The sequence below is a fragment of the Chrysochloris asiatica genome, unplaced genomic scaffold, assembly GCF_000296735.1.
Source record: "Chrysochloris asiatica unplaced genomic scaffold, ChrAsi1.0 scaffold00370, whole genome shotgun sequence".
NCBI lineage: Eukaryota > Metazoa > Chordata > Mammalia > Afrosoricida > Chrysochloridae > Chrysochloris > Chrysochloris asiatica.
In genome coordinates, this window is record NW_006408888.1 from 870,839 (window position 1) to 890,568 (window position 19,730).

At 37.5% G+C, this 19,730-nt stretch overlaps 1 pseudogene; it reads left to right on the plus strand.

Annotated features, from left to right (window-relative positions):
- The first annotated feature begins 316 nt into the window (after window positions 1–316).
- The window catches only part of LOC102815550, a 107,012-nt pseudogene continuing 87,598 nt past the window's right edge, over window positions 317–19,730 (plus strand).

Below are 19,730 nucleotides of genomic sequence, written 5' to 3' on the forward strand. Positions count from 1 at the left end.
TGACTGTGACCCAGTATAGGGTTTCCAAGGGGCAGTTGGTGAGCTTTAACCACCAACCTTGCAGTTCAAAAGGCTTTGCAGTTTGGTCCATTAACCCACAGAGCCACAGCAGGACCCTTTTGTTACTGGTGCTAAAAAGCAACTCAAGAGCATCTCAGCTTGGAGCTTGGACGGACCTGGGGGGGGAGGGGGGGCGGTGCTACCCTGGGCCTTGGTGGGCGGACCTAGGCGTTGGGCAGGCCTGAGCCTCAGAGACTGGGCAGAGGGCTGGCCTAGGCCTAGGGACTAGAGGGCGCGTGGTAGTGGCTACAGGCAGATGGTGTCTGTGTCTGATGAAATCAAAAATGCTTCTCTCTGTCTCTTTGTACTGTGGGCACCCAAATTGCCTGATATCCACATTGATAATGCCTACTGTGGCAATGAGGCCCCCCTGCGATGGGCTATGCTATCTCCTGTGGCCTTGCTCACTTCCTGGGAGCTTTCGCTTTCTGAATGTGTCCGCTCCAGCCCTGCATTCCAAGCTCTGCAGGGGGCGGGGGAAGTTGCTGGAGCGGAAGCAGAGTGCAAGCGGGCAAAAGCTCAAAATGCCTATAATTCCTCAGCAATTTGGTCTTTTAAAAACGCAAGTTCAGAATGTTGAAGCCTAAAGTCTTATGTTTGCTCAAAGTCTGTCTATGTACCAGACAGGGGCTTCCCCTGTGTGATACCATCCCCTGCTTTCTCTGGATTCTGCCTACCTGTGCTACCTGGTCAGGGAAGCGCCGGAAGTCCTCCCTGTATGATGTTCTTGATGTCATTCCACACCTTGTCTTGTCTTCAGTTTTTAGTGTTTAATATATCAAATCTGTTCTTCAGATGATCTCTAAATTCAGGTGGGATATATTCAAGGTTATATTTTGAATCTTGTGGACTTGTTTTCATTTTCTTCCCCTTCAGTTTAAATTTGCATATGAGCAATTGATTGTCTGTTCCACAATCTGCCTCTGGCCTTGTTTTGACTTACAATATGGAGATTTTCTATCATCTCTTTCCGCATATGTCATCAATTTGATTTCTATGTGTTTCATCTGGCAAGGTCCATTTGTATAGTCGTCTCTTATGCTGTTTAAAGAAGGCATTTGAAATAATTGATTTTGCAGAATTCTATCATGTGATCTCCAGCATCATTTCTATCACCAAGGCCATATTTTCCAACTATTGATCCTTCCTCTTTGCTCCCAACCTTTGCGTTCCAATCACCAGTAATGATCAATACATCTTAATTGCATGTTTGATCAATTTTAGATTGGAGAAGTTGGTAGAATTCTACTATTTCATCCTCACTGGATTTAGTGGTTGGTGTGTAAATTTGAATAATAGTAGTATTAACTAGTCTTCCCAATAGGCACATGGGTATTAGCCTATCACAGACAGCATTGTACTTCATGACTTACCTGGATATGTTCTTTTTGACAATGAATGCAACACCATTCCTCTTCAATTGGTCATTCCCAGCATAGTAAACCATGTGGTTTTCAGATTCAAAATGGCCAATACCTGCCCATTTCAGCTCACTAAAATCTAAAATATGGATGTTTTCACTCCATTTCATTTTTGACAATTTCTAATTTTCCTAAATTCATACTTCGCACATTCCATGTTCTGATTATTAATGGATGTTTACAGTTGTTTCTTTTCATTTTGAGTTGTGCCTGTCAAAAAATGAAGGTACTGAGGGCTTTCCTCCTACAGTCTTTACTCCGTTTCCATCGTTACAGTCAACTCTACTTTGAGGAGGCAGCTCTTCTCTAGTCATATTTTGAGGGCCTTCCAACCTGAGGAGCTCATTTTCCAGCACTACATCTGACAGTGATTCTCTGCTATTCATAAGTTTTTCATTGGCTAAATATCTGGAAGTAGTTCTTCATTTTGTTATACTGTGGTGGCTTTTGAGTTTCTGTGATTCTGGACACTATGCCACTAGTATTTTAAACACCAGCAGAGTCACCCATGGTGTACAGGTTTCAGATGAGCTTCCAGGAAAAGACAGATTAGGAAGAACTGTGATTATAATCCACCTGAAGTTAGAAATTATGTAAAAAATAGTTTTGATATATTGAACTGATGCCATGAAGGACCTAATATATGAAGATATCAAAAGGTAATTTTAAAAAAAGAAAAAGAAAAAAAAAAGGACCAAAATGGATGTTAGAAGATATTTTGAAATTTGTTCTTGAACATGGAATAGCTAAAGCAAAACAAAGAATAAATTAATATTACTGAACAGAAGATTTCAAAGGGCCACTTGAGTTCACAAAGTAAAATATTGTAATGGAATGTATTAAGAGGTGGAATATGATAATCAAAAAGAAAGAACATTTTCTGCATTTTTCAACCTGAAAGAACTGGAGAATGAAATTCAAGCCTCAAGCTACAATACTGAAGGATTCTATGGGCAAAATATGGAAAGACAGGGTACTGCCACAAATTCAAACTGGATTCAGTAATGTACATGGAATTAGGGATATCATTGCTGATGTCAGGTATATCTTGGCATACAGCAGAGAATACAAGAAAGATGTTTAGCTGAACTTTATTGACTATTTTAATACATTTGACTGTTGATGATAACAATTTATATATAACATTGAGATGAATTGGCAATACAGAACATGTAACTTTGCTCATGTGAAACCTTTAATTGGAATAGAAGTCCTTAGAATAGAACCAGGACATACATGTGGTTTAATAGCAGCAAAGGTTTGCATCAGGATTGTATCTGTTCATAATATTTATTTAATCTGTATGCTATGCAAATAATCCTAGTAGTTGGATGACATAAAGAGGAACATGGCATCAGGATTGGATGAAGACTCATTAACAACATTCATATACAGACAACACAGCTTTGCTTGCTGAAAGTGAGCAAGACTTGATCACTTACTGAAGATCAAGGACTACAAGCTTTGGCATGGATTGCACCTCAACATAAGGAAGACAAAAATCTTCAAAATTAGATACTTAAGCTACATCATGATGAATTAAGAAATATTCAAGTTGTGAAGGTTTTTGTTTAATTTGAACCCACAATCAATGCTCATGGAAATATTAGTCCTGATATCAAATGACCTCAGGTCCACCTGACCTAAGCCTCTTATGCATGTGAAACATGCAGATAAAAAAGTCGAAAGAAAAAATGTATTTGAATAGCATTGCTGAAGACCATTAAGTGTATATACCATAGATTGCCATAAGAATGAATAAATCTGTCTTGGATGAAATACATCCAGAATGCACAGTGTAAAGTAGGATGGCGAGACTTCCTTCTCACATACTTTGGCCATATTATCCAGAGGGACCTTGAGTCCTGGTGTGGTGTTTTGAATAAGTACTCAACTGTAAGGTCTGTTTTAACTACAAGCTTAGCAGTTCAAACTCACCAGCTACAAATCTGAAATCCTATACAGGGTTTCTACGAGTCAGAACTGAGTTGATGGAACTTAACAACAACATTAAGAGGGACCAATTCATGGAGAAGGATATCATGCTAGTAGAGGACTAGTGAAAAAGACAATGAGCCTCAACAAAGTGGTTGAAATGATGGACTCAAACATAGTACAATTGTGAGAATGGTACAGTATCAGGTCCAGGTAGTGTTTCTTTTGTTGTAGTGAGTTGATATAAGTCAGAACCAACTCAGCAGCACTTAACAATAAGTTTGGGTGTGAAATATTGATATGAAAAAGAGATTCTAAGTGATATTAGAAACCCATCATTATTAATAAAAAGTTGCTGTTGTTGTTGTTATCATGTGCTGTGGAGTCAGTTCTGACTCATAGCGACCCTGTACAGGGTTTCCTAGGCTGTAAATCTTTACGGGAGCAGAAAGCCTTATCTTTCTCCCATGGAACAGCTGGTAGTTTCGAACTGCTGACCTTGCGGTTCACAGCCCGATTCGTAATCACTACGCTACCAGAGCTCCTTAAAAAGTAATGTCTTGAAAATCTTCTCCCTCTCTTTTCTTCTGCTCACCTTCTATCCTATCATTTCTTTCACTTCCTCTGTTTCTTTTTCTATATATGTACAATGTTTATAAAAGTTACATAATTTGGCAGTCTGCATAGTAGATGAATACAATGAGAGGCAAATACATTTATTATTTAAATGAAAGTTTATATTCCAGTAAAGTTGATAAACATTCTTAAAATAATCACAGTATTAAGTGGTATTCTAAGCTGAGTTAAAGTCTACAAAGATAAAAACAAGAGGATATGGCATTTTGGGGCATATGGGTAAAGGATGAATATCAAGATTTTTTTTTTTTTTTTCACCTGAAGAGTGACTTTTAGTCAAAGATCAGTAATCACTTGAGAAAGACAAAATGTAGATTAAATTTATTGAAAATTGCTCTTGTTTTATATATTCTGAATCAGGTAAGAAATAATTTGTTAGCTGGTTCAACTGTGAGCTCAGTGTATTCCTGGTGTGGCACTGTAGGATAAGCACTGGATTGCATACCACAAGGTCCACGGTTCAAACCCATCAGTTGCTCTTCAGAAACTCTATACAGGATCACTATGAGTCAGAATCAACTCAACAGCAATTAACAACAACCAACAAATGAACTCAATTCTTGGCAGATACTAAAGATGAGTAAGTCATGGTCTCTGAATCAAGAGTTTACAAGGTAATAAAGGTACTAAAAGGAATGTATGGTTTTGTTGTGGTTGTGTGCTGTCGAGCTGGTTCTGATCCATACTGATCCTGTATAGAGTTTCCAAGAATACATAGAAAATATATATTAGTGTTCATGGACACAAGTTTTGGAATACCCATAAAATAACTCATGAATTCTTTGACAAAAATACATTAACAGTTTATGCTTTCATGTGCTACTAGTATATATTTTAGCTGAATTGTAAAAAAATAAATAATAGAATTCTTGAGGGAAAAAAAGTCACAGAGAAGCTGCAAACTTTACTATATCTTACAAGAAGCAAGCTTGCCACTTGCAGTTGTTCAGGTTCTTACTTGTACATGGCTTTTAATTCCTGATGGGGTATAATGAGTTTACTAGACCTCTACAATGCTTTCTGAGAGAAAACATATCTATAGGACAATTTCCCTAATTATGTATCCTTTACTCCCTTGTCTCTTCTCCACTTAATTTTCTAAATCAATTATTACTAAGTATAATTATAAGTATAGTACAAGCTCGGCACTGAAATTCATTCTTAAGTTATGAATTTTATTGACTCATGATTGACTCTTAGAGAATGGTTGGTGCTCCACAACTTTTTAGGGATATTGAGAAACAAATTTAAAATCTCCTAGAATCCAAATTACTGGGGTTCATCGAGTTGTGGGTGATCACTCAGGCCATTAAGCTACTCATTATTAAAAAGTTACTCTTGAGTTCAGATAAACTAATGACCATTTTGCCTTGGATGTTTGATGAGTAGAGTCTGTTTCAGAGACTTCAAAGGACAAAATAGGAGCTATGTTTTAGGGTGGTGGTGGTGTGCAGTGGAGTTGGTTCCAACTCATTGTGACTTTGTATAGGATTTCCAAGGTTGTAAATATTTACCAAAGCTGAAATCCTCATCTTTCTCCCACAGAGCACCTGGTAGACTAGAGTTCCTGAGTTTTCCCAGTATACAACCCACTATTCTACTAGGGCTCCTCATGTTTTAGGGTAAATCAGTATTATTTTAATTTTTCTTCAAGATAATGCCATATGAAATAATTTCTGGCTGCAAATTTGTTTTCAGTTGTTATGGCTGCTGTTCTGTGGCAATGTCAATACTATTTGGTAGAAGAATATTGGAAGTTCATCTCATCTTTGGAACATTATTTTTTTTACTTTGTTGTCTAAATGCTACCCAGATTTGCATATCATGTATTAAATAAACTTCAAACAGTTTCATTTATTGGCTTAACATGAGTTGTGTTTTAAAAATATCCATTGATTTGTTGTTGTTGTTGTTAGGTGCCATTGAGTTGGTACTGACTCATAGCGACCTTATGCACAGCAGCTACTGTTGCTATACTTGAGTCCATCGATGCTGCATTGTTATTTATATGAAAAAGTATTTTCAAGACTTAAAATTATTTTTCCTACAAATGGATACCTGCATTGAGAAAGACAATGTGAACTCTTTGGTCCTTGTTCAGCTTGATTATATTTTTAAAACATTTAGTATTATCTATTTTGTATTGCAATCATTAATCAATTATATTCTATTTTGTCTTGGTACAAAAATAAAAGCAAAACATCAGTTTTGTTGTTAGAAAAAGGGTTCAGATAAGTATCTAGTTTCATAAAAGACATGTTGAAAGAGTAAAGGATGAAATTGTGTTTAATTAAACAGTCCAGTTTACATGTACAACAACATAAAACAGGATTAAATAGTTTTCAAGGACTGCCCTTAATATTCTTGCTGTTGTTAAGTACCATGGAGTCGGTTCCAATTCATAGTGACCTTACATAGGGTTTCTGAGGCTGTAAATCTTTACAGGAGCAGAAAGTCTCATCTTTCTCCTGCAGAACAGCTGGTAGTTTCGAACTGCTTACCTTGAGGTTAGCAGCCTGATTCGTAACCATTACGCTAGAAAATTATATATTAACATTTCAAATGTATAAAAAAAATCTATTTCAAAATTAAAGAAATAGAAGCAATTCTAGTCCTCTCTTATTTTAGAGATTAAATTTTGTCCTTTAAATGTTATGTTGAAGTCTTAACCTATCTACTTGTAATATGACTATTTTGGAAATAGGTGTTTCTTTAGTAATGTAAATGGACTCATGCCAGAATAGGGATGAAAAGGATTAAACTTAGTTCCATCTGAGTGATGTATTTTAGAAAACAGCAGAATAGACCCAGACACACAGGGTGAAAAACCATGTGACAACAGAGGCAGATGCATGCATAAGCAACAAAGGGACACCTAGGATGGCTCACACTCCACAGAAACAAGGAGAGGTCCAAAGAAGAAATTCACATGACAAAACCCCTGATTTGGATTGTTTGCCTACAGAACTGTGAGAAAATAAATACTGCTTAAAAGATACTCACTTTGAAGAATTTGGTTATAACTGCAGTAGGTAACAAAGACAGTTGCTGACTTTCTGTTTTCTATTACCAAAGTCACATGTTTTGCTTAGTTGTAGCTTTTCCTGCAGAAGTAATTTTTAAATTTTATTTCTTGCAGAATATAATGCTATTTAGTTTCAAATTTTCTAGAAATGTGTCTAATATTTTATATTTAAATATGTCCCCAAATCTATAAGTATGATTGCTAATAGGTTGTGAAGTGAGTTCTAGTAGTTTTACTTTTCAATAAAGAATTTTTCTCAGCAAGTTAACTCATGACTCCTTATGAAGATGTCTAAATAAAGGGAACACTGATATGTTTAGATAATATGGATGCATTTTTGCAAAACATAGGGAATCTATTTGAGAATTTTAACAAATCGAAAGGTGTACCTGGTATGGCACAGTAGGATAAGCACTGGACTTGCAACGGCAAGGTCACTAGTTCACACATATCAGCCTGTCCTTGGAAATCCTAAACTGGATCACTATGAATTAGAACCAGCTCTGTTGAACACAACAACAGTTGCTACAAAGAATCCCAGTTTGTCACCATAGGAAAAGTCCTGTATTTCTAATCCTGCTGTGACACTACTGTTCAGCAGTTCAAACCCAGCAGCCACTTCTTGGAAACCCTATACAGGGTTGCTTTGAGCCAAAATAAACTCTACACCCCTTAATAGCTTTCACAGGACTGGTTCTTAACTAGATACCGATTTTCCAATACTTCTGTTTCCATTTACTCTAGAAAACCCTATCAAGCGAGCAGGAGTGGAGGCAGGGCTTGATGGTAGATAGGGTAGAGGTGCAGTGAAGATCTCCATGAGCAATAAAACAGAATAGCAGGCAAAGCAGGTTTGGGGAGAGCTCCAAAACTCTGAACCACATATGAAGGAATATTTAAAAGTTTGAAGACTTATAGCTAGTGGAACTTGTAGCAGAAGCAAGAAATCTCATAATTTTGAACCTGCTGGGCTCAGCTGCCCAGAGCTGACAACTTGGGAAAGACCAAATAACTAGACTAAGTGGGGAAGCAAGCAGACCTGCCACAAACTAACGCCTGCAGGAACCTCAGAGACAAAGGTAGACAATATGTTTTGTTTTGTTCTGATTTTTTTTTTTTTTTTGGTATCTGTTCATTGGTCTATTGCTGTTTGCACACCTCCATTCTGGTGACTAGAGGGGATGCCTTATCGAGTGGACACCACACACCCCCATCACTGGAGGGTTCTTCTACCATCACGAGCACAGATCCTTTCAGCACTTAAAGGTGCATTCCCCACTTAAAAACAAATGGCAGCATAAAACTGCCACTTCTGGCCCTGAACTGCTTATTAATAAGGAAAAGGCCAGAACAGGGGCTGTGGGGTGGGAGAGAGACTTAAAAAAAAAAAAAAGAAAGGATGAAAATTAAACCCTGAGAAACAGCATAACAACCAACAGTGACATCTTGAAATTTATCAGGCAGCCTCCTTTTACCTTTAGGGGGCTCTTTCTCTCCCTGTATATATATTACCCAAGAACAGACATCAATTGCTGTTTATAGTCAAGCTACAATTACACCCTATAAAACCCCACAATCCAGGCAAGAACCAATACAAATTGCCACATACCAGGAAGGCAGACAACACCTGAGAAAGTTACTCTGACGTAAGCAATAAGAAGAGTGAAAATGGAAGTTCACCTTCTGATCACATATACCTGGAGGCAATAAGAAAGCACAACAAATACCAAAACACACACTCAATTAAGTATTAAGGGCACAGCTAACCACTGAACATGTCCAAGAAGCAAAAACAGAAGACCATACCAGTACATGTCCAGAAATATGATAAAATGTCTGATACAAACGACTTAGAGGTAGACCTGGACTATATTCTGGAAGGATGGCAGGGCTTGGAAATGCCTGAGAAGGAATTCATAAAAGTGATTATAAAATGTATCAAAACACTATACAATGGAGTTGAGAAAAATAAGGAAGAAGTCAGGAAAGCACTACAGGAACAATCAAATAAGATAGATACAGCATTGGAAACAATTCAAAACCTACAAAAAGAGGTCCAAATGATTAATAATAGAAAATCAGAAATGGACAATATACTTAAAGGGCAAAGGAGTAGAATTGAAGAGATGGAATCCAGAACTAGTGAGCTGGATACAAATCTCTCATTACTACTAAGATAGCAGAGAAAGCAGAAAAATTTTTTGGATAAAATAGTCTGAAGAAGGTTTAAAATTCATGTTGGAAACATGAAGAGGAATAACTTTAGAATCATCAGCATTCTAGAACAGGAAGAATCACACAAGTCCATAGAGGAGATAGTTGAAGAGAGAGCTGCTGCAAGAAAATTTCTTTAACATCCTGAAAAGCAAAAATTTAAGCATTCAAGAAGCTCAAAGAACCCCAAGAAGGATAGTCCTTAAAAGAAAATCACCAAGACATATCATAATGAACCTCTCCAAAATTCAAAGATAAGGAGACAGTCCTGAAAGCAGCTAGGGAAAAGAGAAGCATTACATACAAAAACAAGCAAGTCAGATTAAGCTCAAATCTCTCATCAGAAACAATGCAGGCATGAAGCAATGGGGAGCCATATATAAAACCTTGAAAGGAAAAAACTGCCAACCAAGAAGCCTTTATCCAGCAAAGCTGTCAATCAAATGTGAAGATGTCATCAAAACATTCCAGGATTAACAGAAAATAAGAGATTTTTTCATTGCTAACCCTGCACTACAAAACATCTTTAAGGGAGTTCTGTGGACTGAGAACCAACATGAACAGACAACAACCAGAGAGTGACATACATGGCAGTACTTCCTGGAACTCAGTTGACTAATAGAAGAGCTGAGAACAGAACAAAATTATAAGAAAAAATTCAGAGGATCTGGGAGGTCAGTCTATGACCAAAACAATTACAATGTGAAAGAAAGTAAACACATAGGAACAGAGATCCTGATGGTGAGAAGGTCACATAGATTATAGGATAAAATAGACTGCAAGAAATGGAGGGGAAAGTTAATGGAATATGGGGTAACCTCAAAAAATTTAACACTTCACAATATACCAAGAATATGAAAATCTGGAGCTTCCGGTTTGTGAGTGGGGAAAGCAGAGACAGACAGTGAAACTCCTCTGCCAAAAACCAAAAAATAAAAGCAGAGAAAGAGAAGTCCACAGGAAAACTGCAGAGCTTTAGCTCTTGTTCAAGGTTCCAGGGGCCAGTTTCCTGTACCCATTGAGAAGAAATCTGAAGGTAAAAGCAAAATATGGTGATTTCTGAATTGACCCAGCCACGGTGGCAGGCAGCCAGAAGTCCTCAGGCTGGAGGGCAGGGCCACAACCAAGCAAAGGCATATACCCAGCGCTAGAAGCCGAGGAGAAGTGAAGGGAGAGGTGTGACTCATTTTTCGTCTTTCACTTTTCATTTATCTCTCCTTTTGACCCAATCACACCCTCACTGCACAGCCCAAACGCCTTCAGGTGGACAGAAGCCCACCCCCAAAAGGGACCAGCATTACACCCACTGTTTTCCAAAGGCACAGAGAGGAAACCTGCAGGCTGATTCTTATGACGTTTTGACCCTGGGTACCTGCCCCATAGTTCATCTAGGCAGGACTCTTTGTACAGCAAAGGCCAGTAAACAGTGTCAATCACAATTTTATTTTTGTTTTTGATAGATGCTTTTTGTCTCTGCTTTTATATTGTTTTTTTCTTTGGTCATTTTGGCCTCACTCTTCTCCCAGGGGTGGGAGCTTTCTCCCCTTACCTTACCCAAGAATAGACAGCAACTGTGCCCATATAGCCAAGCTACAAGCATACCCTATAGTATTCCACCATCTGGACAAGAGCCAAAACCAGCTGCTAGATATTACACGTGAAAAGGGAAACCTATCTCCAGATCATATCCACCAGGAGACACACAGCAAGCTTAACAAAAAACAACACACATCCATTTAAGCATTAAAATCTCACATAAGTGTTGAAAATGTCCAAGAAAACACCATTAAAGATATCAATATATGTCCAAAAACAGAAAAAAAAAGTAACTGAGACAAATGAGCTGGAAGCAGACACAGACTTTCCAGTAGAAGAGCAGACTCTTGGTCTGTCTGAGAAGGAATTCAGAAGAATAATATGGAAACAAATTCAAATGCTCCAAAAAGGGGTGGGGGGAAATAAGGAAGAAGTCAGGGAAATGCTACAGGACCAATCAAACAAGATAGATATGGCATTGGAAACAGTCGAAAACCTGCAAAAAGAAGTCCAGATAATTAATAATAAAATATCAGAAATGGACAATACACTGACAGGACAAAGGAGCAGAATGGAAGAGATGGAAGCCAGAACTAGCGAGCTGGAAAACAAATCTCTCAATACTGATAAGATAGGAAAGCAAACCCCCCAAAAAAGGATTAAAAAATCTGAAGAGAGTCTAAGATTTATGCTGGATAACATGAAGAGGAGTAACTTATGAATTATTGGCATTCCAGAACAGGAAGAACCACTGAAGTCCACAGAAGAGGTAGTTGAAGAGCTACTGGAAGAAAATTTTCTTAACATTTTGAAGGACGAGAAGATGAACATTCCAGAAACTGAAAGAACCCCAGGAAGAAAAGACTCCAAAAGAAAATCTACAAAAGCAAGAAGTGACTGGCTTACAAGCTTTCATGAGGGAGCCTATATCCAGAGGGCGTAGAGGATGTTATAATTTCCACTGAGTAGTATCCAATCTGTCTGGGCGGGACTGATATGAAAGGCGATTGGGATAGGACTCTTGTAGTACAATTGTGAATAATTGCTATCAAGACTGACTGACTTTCAGGATTATAATGGAAAGGTAGATGATTTGTAGCAAAAAGAGGGGAGGGGTTGACTTTGCAGTCCAGGAGCGGCAGTCCCTGGGACCATCATGGGAGAAGAGTGGAGGGTGGTTACCTACCCTGAGAAACAGTGATGCCAGAAATGTAGGCAGAGATAATGATGTGGATAGATGGAAGAGCTGGGGACTCTAGATCCAGAGATGCAGAGAGGCTGTGTGCTGATGATGGAGGGGCAGGCTTTCAGGGTATACTCTTTGATTGTTTAATGATGCATGGAGGGGATTGTAATCATGGCAATGAAATAATATAAAATAGGATGAATGCAAAACTAAATTTTTCAGTGTATACTATCAAATAATTCACAATAAAACTATAAAAAGAGAGAGAGAGAGCAGGAATAAGGTAAGGCAAAGGAATTGAAAATAATTTTGGAATGAAAATGTTGAGCCATGTGAGACCATTCAAACAATTACTATTTTATTGTTAAGTGCCATCAAATTGGTTCTGACTCATAGTGATGCTATGTAGGATTTTCAAGGAGCAGCTGGTGGTGACCTGAACTGCTGACTTTGTGCTTCACAGTCGAGTGCTGATAGTAAATCTAAGCATTTGTCTATCCAGAGTATCAACTGTAGAGTGTACAGATTTGATTTTGCTTTGTCATCTTCATCTTCTTCCCTTTTCTTCTTCTTATCTGCCTTCTTTAATTCTCCCTTAATTTATTCAGAACTTCATCAATAGACCAACAAATGAAATGGATCTAGGAATTTGGATATGTGGAAGATCAGAAATTCATAAAATCCAAAGGAATCAAGAGATGATATAGAATTACACTGTCTGAAAAAACTTATGTGATATAAATTGAAGGACACAGAGTGTTCTGCAACTGAAATAAGCACTTTTTCTAAAAAGGAATGCAGTCCAGTGTTATGCCAGGACTCTTACAAGTAGGAACAATTTCTGTACGGGCTTGCTATGGCTGGAAACTGACTCAATGGTACTTGACAACATCAACATAACTATGTAGGAAAAGCATGATATATGAAACACATTATTTGGTTTGGAAAAGCAAGGAGACCAAGGATGCACTAACCAGACCCAAACTGAATGTGGCCAGACACTGACTGAATAGGAATGAGAGATTTTTGATGCAGTGCTTTGGAATGAACTTGCTGCAATTTGCTGGTTTTCCCTGGGCTGGACTTCTGTTTATGTGATAATGGATACAAACACTCTGAGTTCTATGAAACAGAAAAGAAAATCCTACATATTCTTTAGACTAAGAAGCATATCTTATTTTCAGAGAAATAATGGCAATTGAAGCATCAGTTATTTAAAAAGAAGTAAATAAAGGCATAACATGGTTGGTATCTTCATGAGTATATGTTCACATATAAAATAAGGGGTTGGGAGACAGAAAAGACCCTCAATGGAAGAATTCCTCTGCTTTTCAGTGATCTGGGGATAGGGTGTGTGTGGCAGACAAATGTTCATATACTTTGTTTTTCACATATCACCTCAACTAATTTTTGTTATGTTTTTATCTGATGTATTAGGAGTGTGCTCTGATTTGTTGTAGCTGTTTCATATCTGTAATTTAATGAGTGGGTGTAGGGAGAGGCACCATGTGAACTAGAAAGTACAGCAGCCAAACTGAATGTACTATACGAATTACACAATAGTGGATGTACCACACTGTTAATACTGAGAGAAAGACCCAGAGCAAGGGAATAATACTTCTCAAGCCCAAACTTAACTGATACCTGAAAAGACAAAACTAAGATAGTGCCTTCTTTTGGAGTCAGTGAAAACGGATCCTACGTAATGGAGGATTGCAGTAGATCTTTCTCATAAAACTTTTTGCTATTATGTATAATGGAGGGCTGATACTATTGACTAATTCTGATTGGGGTTCATATGACAATATATTATGATTTTTATCTTTCAGATTACGGTCTAACACTGGCACTATTAAACACTGATATTGATGGAAATAAAGGAGGAATGAAGGAACAATCCTTTAAAACATTAGATTTAAAAGCAGACAAACAAAAGTCAACTAAAGGCCAAGGGAATCACTTTGTGGACTATAGAACTGAGTTTTGCCTTTGTCTATGGTTTTGAAAATCGCCTTTGGAATAGCTGGCATGCAATTAAGGTCCTCTTTGTTTTACCAAAATAGCCAGACAGCACTTAAACATGTATAAATAAGTAGGACTTATTTACAGGTTTCATTTCACAAAAGGCCTCAGGAAGGGAGGGGCATGAAGCAGTCAATCATATACATTGATTTGATCAATCATCGTTGATTGGTAGTGTATACCCTTGAGTTGGTTCTGACTCACAGTGACCCTGTTTAGTATTTCAAGACTATAAAATTTTACAGGAGCAGAAAACCTCATCTTTTTCCCACAGAGCAACTGGTAGACTCAGACTGCTGACCTTGTGTGTAGCAGCCTAATCCATAACCCACTACACTATCAGGGTTCCTAACTATGCATTAAGGCCCACTCATACATACTCATTGATGTCCTAATGACTAAGGGAACCTATACCTTGGCGAGTCCTTACTGTGGCCTCCTGGATTGGTGGGAACATCTATGAACTGCTGAGGGTGCATGTCTCTGGAAGCAAATGAAGACCCTGTGTTTCTCTTTCATGGTAAACTTTCTGATTGTAACGAATGGGTTTAGTAAATATAGGCCATTGTTGTACTTAAATGTCATTCAGTCAGTTCTGATTCATCAATCCTGTATATGGATTTTGAAAAGTGATTGGTAGATTTGAGCCACTGATTATGTGGTTAACAGTCCAGTGCTTATCCTATAGCATCTCACCAGGGATGCATAATCTCTGTAAATTCTAGGAACTTTATAGAAAATTAACAGACACACAAGGGGCAATGAGACTCTTACTAAGCTTGGAGTAGCTAACTTAGAGGAGAGTTGCAGTAGATATTTGCAAGAACAAAGTCTTTTAAGTAACCAGCTTTGGGTGGTGATGGGTAGAAGAGGACTGCATGGGCAGATAAATTGATGAGAAGAAAGTTCTCCTAGCTTGTAATCTAGTGAAGGTGGGGAGGGCTGGCTAGAGGAATAAAGTAGGACTGGCCGATCTGAAATGTAGGAAGTTGTGCAGACTCCTGACCCTATGGCTGATACCCAGGATTGTGCTGGTCCTACTTTTGGTTAGAATGAGAGAGAAAGTGCTGCTGAAGTGGCTGGTGATGAGGATCATTGAGATGTGGGAAGGTGAACTGGATTTATGGGGACGTTTGCCTGCAATTAGTAATAAAGGTGGGATTTGCCAACTTTGCCCCTTTACTAGTGTACATTGATTGGTGCTAATTGTTAGCACCATAATGCTAAACTATGTGGACAAATCTCATTCTTCTTTAAAGACATAAGTGGGGTTGGAAGTGGACTCCAGAAAATGAAAAGGAAAAAAAAAAGGTTAAGATGATTTTTCAAAAAGTTTTTCCTAGAAGTTTAAGTGTATTGACATAAAAAATTGTAGCCAGTGTGACAGAAACTGATTTAATTTCATGGCCATTTATTCTTTCAAAGCAGTTAAAATATAGTGGTAGATACGAAAGATGTAAAACTAATTGGAGTGAAGCAAAGTGTGGTAACTACTATAACATTTCAGAAAGAATGACTATTCTGGCTGGATAAACAACAGAAGTCTCCATAAATGGATGCAGTATTTTAAATGGATCTTTAAAATTAAATAAAAATTTTGCAGCTAAATAAAATAACTTTTTAGCTTGAGTAATTATTTTAAACAAAGGTATAAATTGGGAGACATACAGGGCATATCTCTGTAATGTACATGGAGGTGTTTTGGTTAACATTATTCCTCAGTACAGGTCTAGTAGGGTGTAGGCACTTGGAGGCATAGCAGAATCTTCCATAAGTAGGTTTCTCTGCTTGTTTTCTTCCCCAAACTACAATGTTCACTTAACATTTCATAATTTATTTAATATCCCTGCAGGAATCTCTTCTCCAACTAAACAATCACTGTCTTTAAAAGAAGTGTTATTTTAGAGATATTGCATGTGTCAATGGTGAGGAGATAGAAAGTGTATTAAAAACTAGTGTTTTAGAATATTATGGTGGTGTGGCACTGTAAGATAAGCATTGGCCTGCTAACCACAAGGTCAATATTCAAACAATGTAAGTAAATACTGTAGGACAAAACTTTAAAGGAAGAATAGTGAATCATTATGAGATTATAATAGAATCATAATTCTATATACTGAATATTATAAATGTGACTATTCCTTATGATATTATGATGATTCTGAGTTTCAGAGTCATAACCAGAGTATGAACAAAAGCTTATAACTTTTAAAATAAATGTCAAAGTTTCGCATGTTTATGTTTTCAATAATGCAGTTATACAATTTGAAGTCCTTGATAGTTGTTGTTGTTAAGTGTTGTTAAGTATAGAGTTTCCTAAGAACAGCTGGTGAGCTTGAACTGCCAACCTTGAGATTAAAATTGACCTTGTAGCCGTTTCAATCAAACATTAACTCACAGTGCCACAGCAGGACTCTGTCCTTGATAGTTGCTGTTGTTGTTAAGTGCCGTTGAGTCAACTCCTACCCATACTGACCCTGTATAGGGTTTCCAAGGAGCAGCTGGTGAGCTTGAACTGCAAACTTTACAGTTCAAACAGCTTTGCAGTCTGGCACATGAACCCACAGTGCCACACCAGGACTCCATGTCCTTGATAGAACTGGCCAAAATTCAGTTGAATTAAACTGAAGCCATGTTCTCCATCTTAATCAAAGCAGTTTAAACTAAGACAGTTAAGTCCTGGAGGACACGAAGAGGCACTTTACATTGGTTTCTTAGAAATGACTCAGATTTCCACCAGGCTTACAAGGATAGCTGATATTTCTTGGCTCCATAGGAAGTGATACTTTAGGGAAATGCCATTGAAAAAAAGAACTCAAAGACAAACAACTGTCCCTGTATCTAGAAGTTATTCTGCTTCTGCCACATCTGACATTAGCCTTCCGCTATATTTGGGTGTTCTTTCGCACAACCCCCTACTTCATATCAGCTGGATGCTTCACTCTCTGCTCTAGCCCACCATGGTTAGGTCAGTGTCCATGAGGTCAGGAGTTTCCAAGTCTCCCCAAACCTCAGGCCAACCATTCCTTCCTCTTGATCTCAAGGTCAATAGGAGTCTATGGAACATGGTCAAACTCAACCCATGTCTTCATCACTGCCTTAAGCCATTTCTATTCGTTAGCAGACTAACACAGTCACTAGTGAGCTTACATGCCTATTCATATGTTCCCTTTGAGTTTCAGTCTTGGAAAGAGGTTTGTACTGAAGGGACTTGATCACTTGCCTTGATGGCTTCCAAACAAACAGCTTGCTTGTTCTTGCAATAGGCAGTCTGCTGTTTTTGTTTTTCCTGCTGGTCTTCTTTCAAGAAATATCTTCTGTTCCTCTAGTTGCTCTTCTGACATCTATTTTTGTCTTTGACCCCTCTATCTTTTTGATGACCTTTTTGCTTTCTTCCTGTATGATGTTCTTGATATTATCCTGCAACTCTTCTGGTATTTGATCATTTGTGTCTAAGAGATAAACTCTGTTCTTTAAATGGTCTTTAAATTCAGATTGGATATACTCAAAGTCATATTTGGCTCCCTTGGATTTATTTTAATTTTCTTTAGCTTCAGATCAACTTGCATATGAGAATTAGATGTTCTGTTCCACAGTTGACCCTGGTTTTGTTTTGGCTGATGGTACTGAACTTCTATATTGTCTCTATCCACATATGTAGTCAATTTGTTTCTTGTGTGTCCCATTTGGTGATGTCCAAGAGTATAGTTGCCTTTTATGGAGTTCTGGTGTGACACTGTGGGATAAAGCACTAGACCGAAAGGTCAGTTTGAACCACAAGGTCAGCAATTCATACTCACACATCGCTCCTTGGAAAACCTTGGAAACAGGGTCACTATGGGTTGACTTGATGGCACAAGATTGAGTTGATGGCATTTAACAACAACAACAACAATCTTGTTGAAGAAACAGGATCAGCCTTAAAATGAAAAAGTCAGAGGGTTTAGAAATTACCTTTAATTTATTCACTTGAGATTGGAAATCGGCATCCATTCAACAATGTTATTTTCCTTAGGAAAATCAGTAAGTAACTTGAACACTTTGCCAGGTACAATAATGGCTGCATTTCAAATGATCTTGCTTATATTCACTTGGCTCATAAAATTTCTATTGTAGTCACAGTTTATGCACTAGAAATATTTTCATTTTTCAAGACTACTCTTCTTTTACTTATTACCACCTCTTTTGCTTCTTTAATCCCAAGCCAAATAACAAGAGAACAATTCAGGACAAATTCAAAAAGTAAACATTTATTTAATTAGAGTGCTTATGATGCTTTCAGATATATAGAGGTGTAGAATAGTTCACCTCGCTATCACAAAGTTTGCAATTTAATGGGATGTTTAGAATTTAACACCACTATAATATCCTGGTGTGTCACTGTGGGTTAATGTGCCAGACTGCAATGCCGTTTGAACTGCAAGGTCTGTGGCTCAAACTCACCAACCGCTCATCACAAACCCTAGCCAGGGTCTCTATGGGTTGGAACTGACTCCATAGCACTTAACAGCAACAACAATATAATATCCTGGTGTGGCACTATAGGATAAACTCTCAACCACAAGGTCGGTTTGAATCACAAGGTTCAAACTCACCAGCTGACCTTGTGATCCTGCATTTATCCTACAATGCCATACCAGGATTCCATGTTATTGATAACAGCAGAAAAAAGCAAAAGAGAAGTACTATTTTGGATGTGAAATTAAGGTTATTAACTAAGGTTATAAACATCAGTGAATGCTATTGCTTGTGATTTAGGAATGTCACAGTTGACAATTACAACAATCCTCAAAAATAAAGAAACATTTCTCCAGTTTGCTAAAGGGTTGACTCAACTGAAAGATATCAACTTAATAAAAATGTAAGATGAACCTAGTCAGTTATATAAATTGTTAATGATGTGGGTTAAGGACAAAATATGAAAGTGTATCGCTCACAGTGCATTGAGGATCTCTCCTGAGGCACAAGGCTTAGTTGAGATACTTAAAGAAGAAGAAGGACTAGACTACGATAAAATGTTTGTAGAATGTCTGAATCACATAATGTCCTATTTCACAGAAAGCTTTGTGGACATTACATGATGCATGACTATAGCTGATTGGGAAGAAAATATAGATTGATTGTATATAGGATTTCTAATTATTTTATTGCTTTATTTCTATTAAGGTTACTTCCATTTATTCTTGGCTTGAATCATATTTTTATTTTGAATATCAAAATATAATATTGAGAGTAGCGCTGGATAACAGAAATGGAATCCAAACTGCAGTTTCGAACTTAACTGTGTTTTCTAGGATACACTGTAATTTTTCTTCTTTATAAGCTCCTGTTCTCTGTCAGTGTCCTTGAAATTAATTACCAGATCTCCTCAAGTAGACATTTTATTGCTCATTGTCGTTAAATACTTAATAGTAAACTTTCTGGGGAACTCTAGCTGCAAGTTTCTTCATCTCAGCCCTTTGTACTATAATTACCTAATTTCTCACAAACATCTCCTCAATAGATTAAAAAAACAACTCTCTTTTTCGCAAAGTGTAATTTCTTTAAGGATATCACTTCATAGTTATATGTAGCCATGGTACATTTCTTGATATTTTTATGTTGATGAATACATTTTATTTATTTCCTATTTACACTAATCTTCTGATTGAAAAAATGATGATTCATCTCTTGTGGATAATAGACAATGACATAA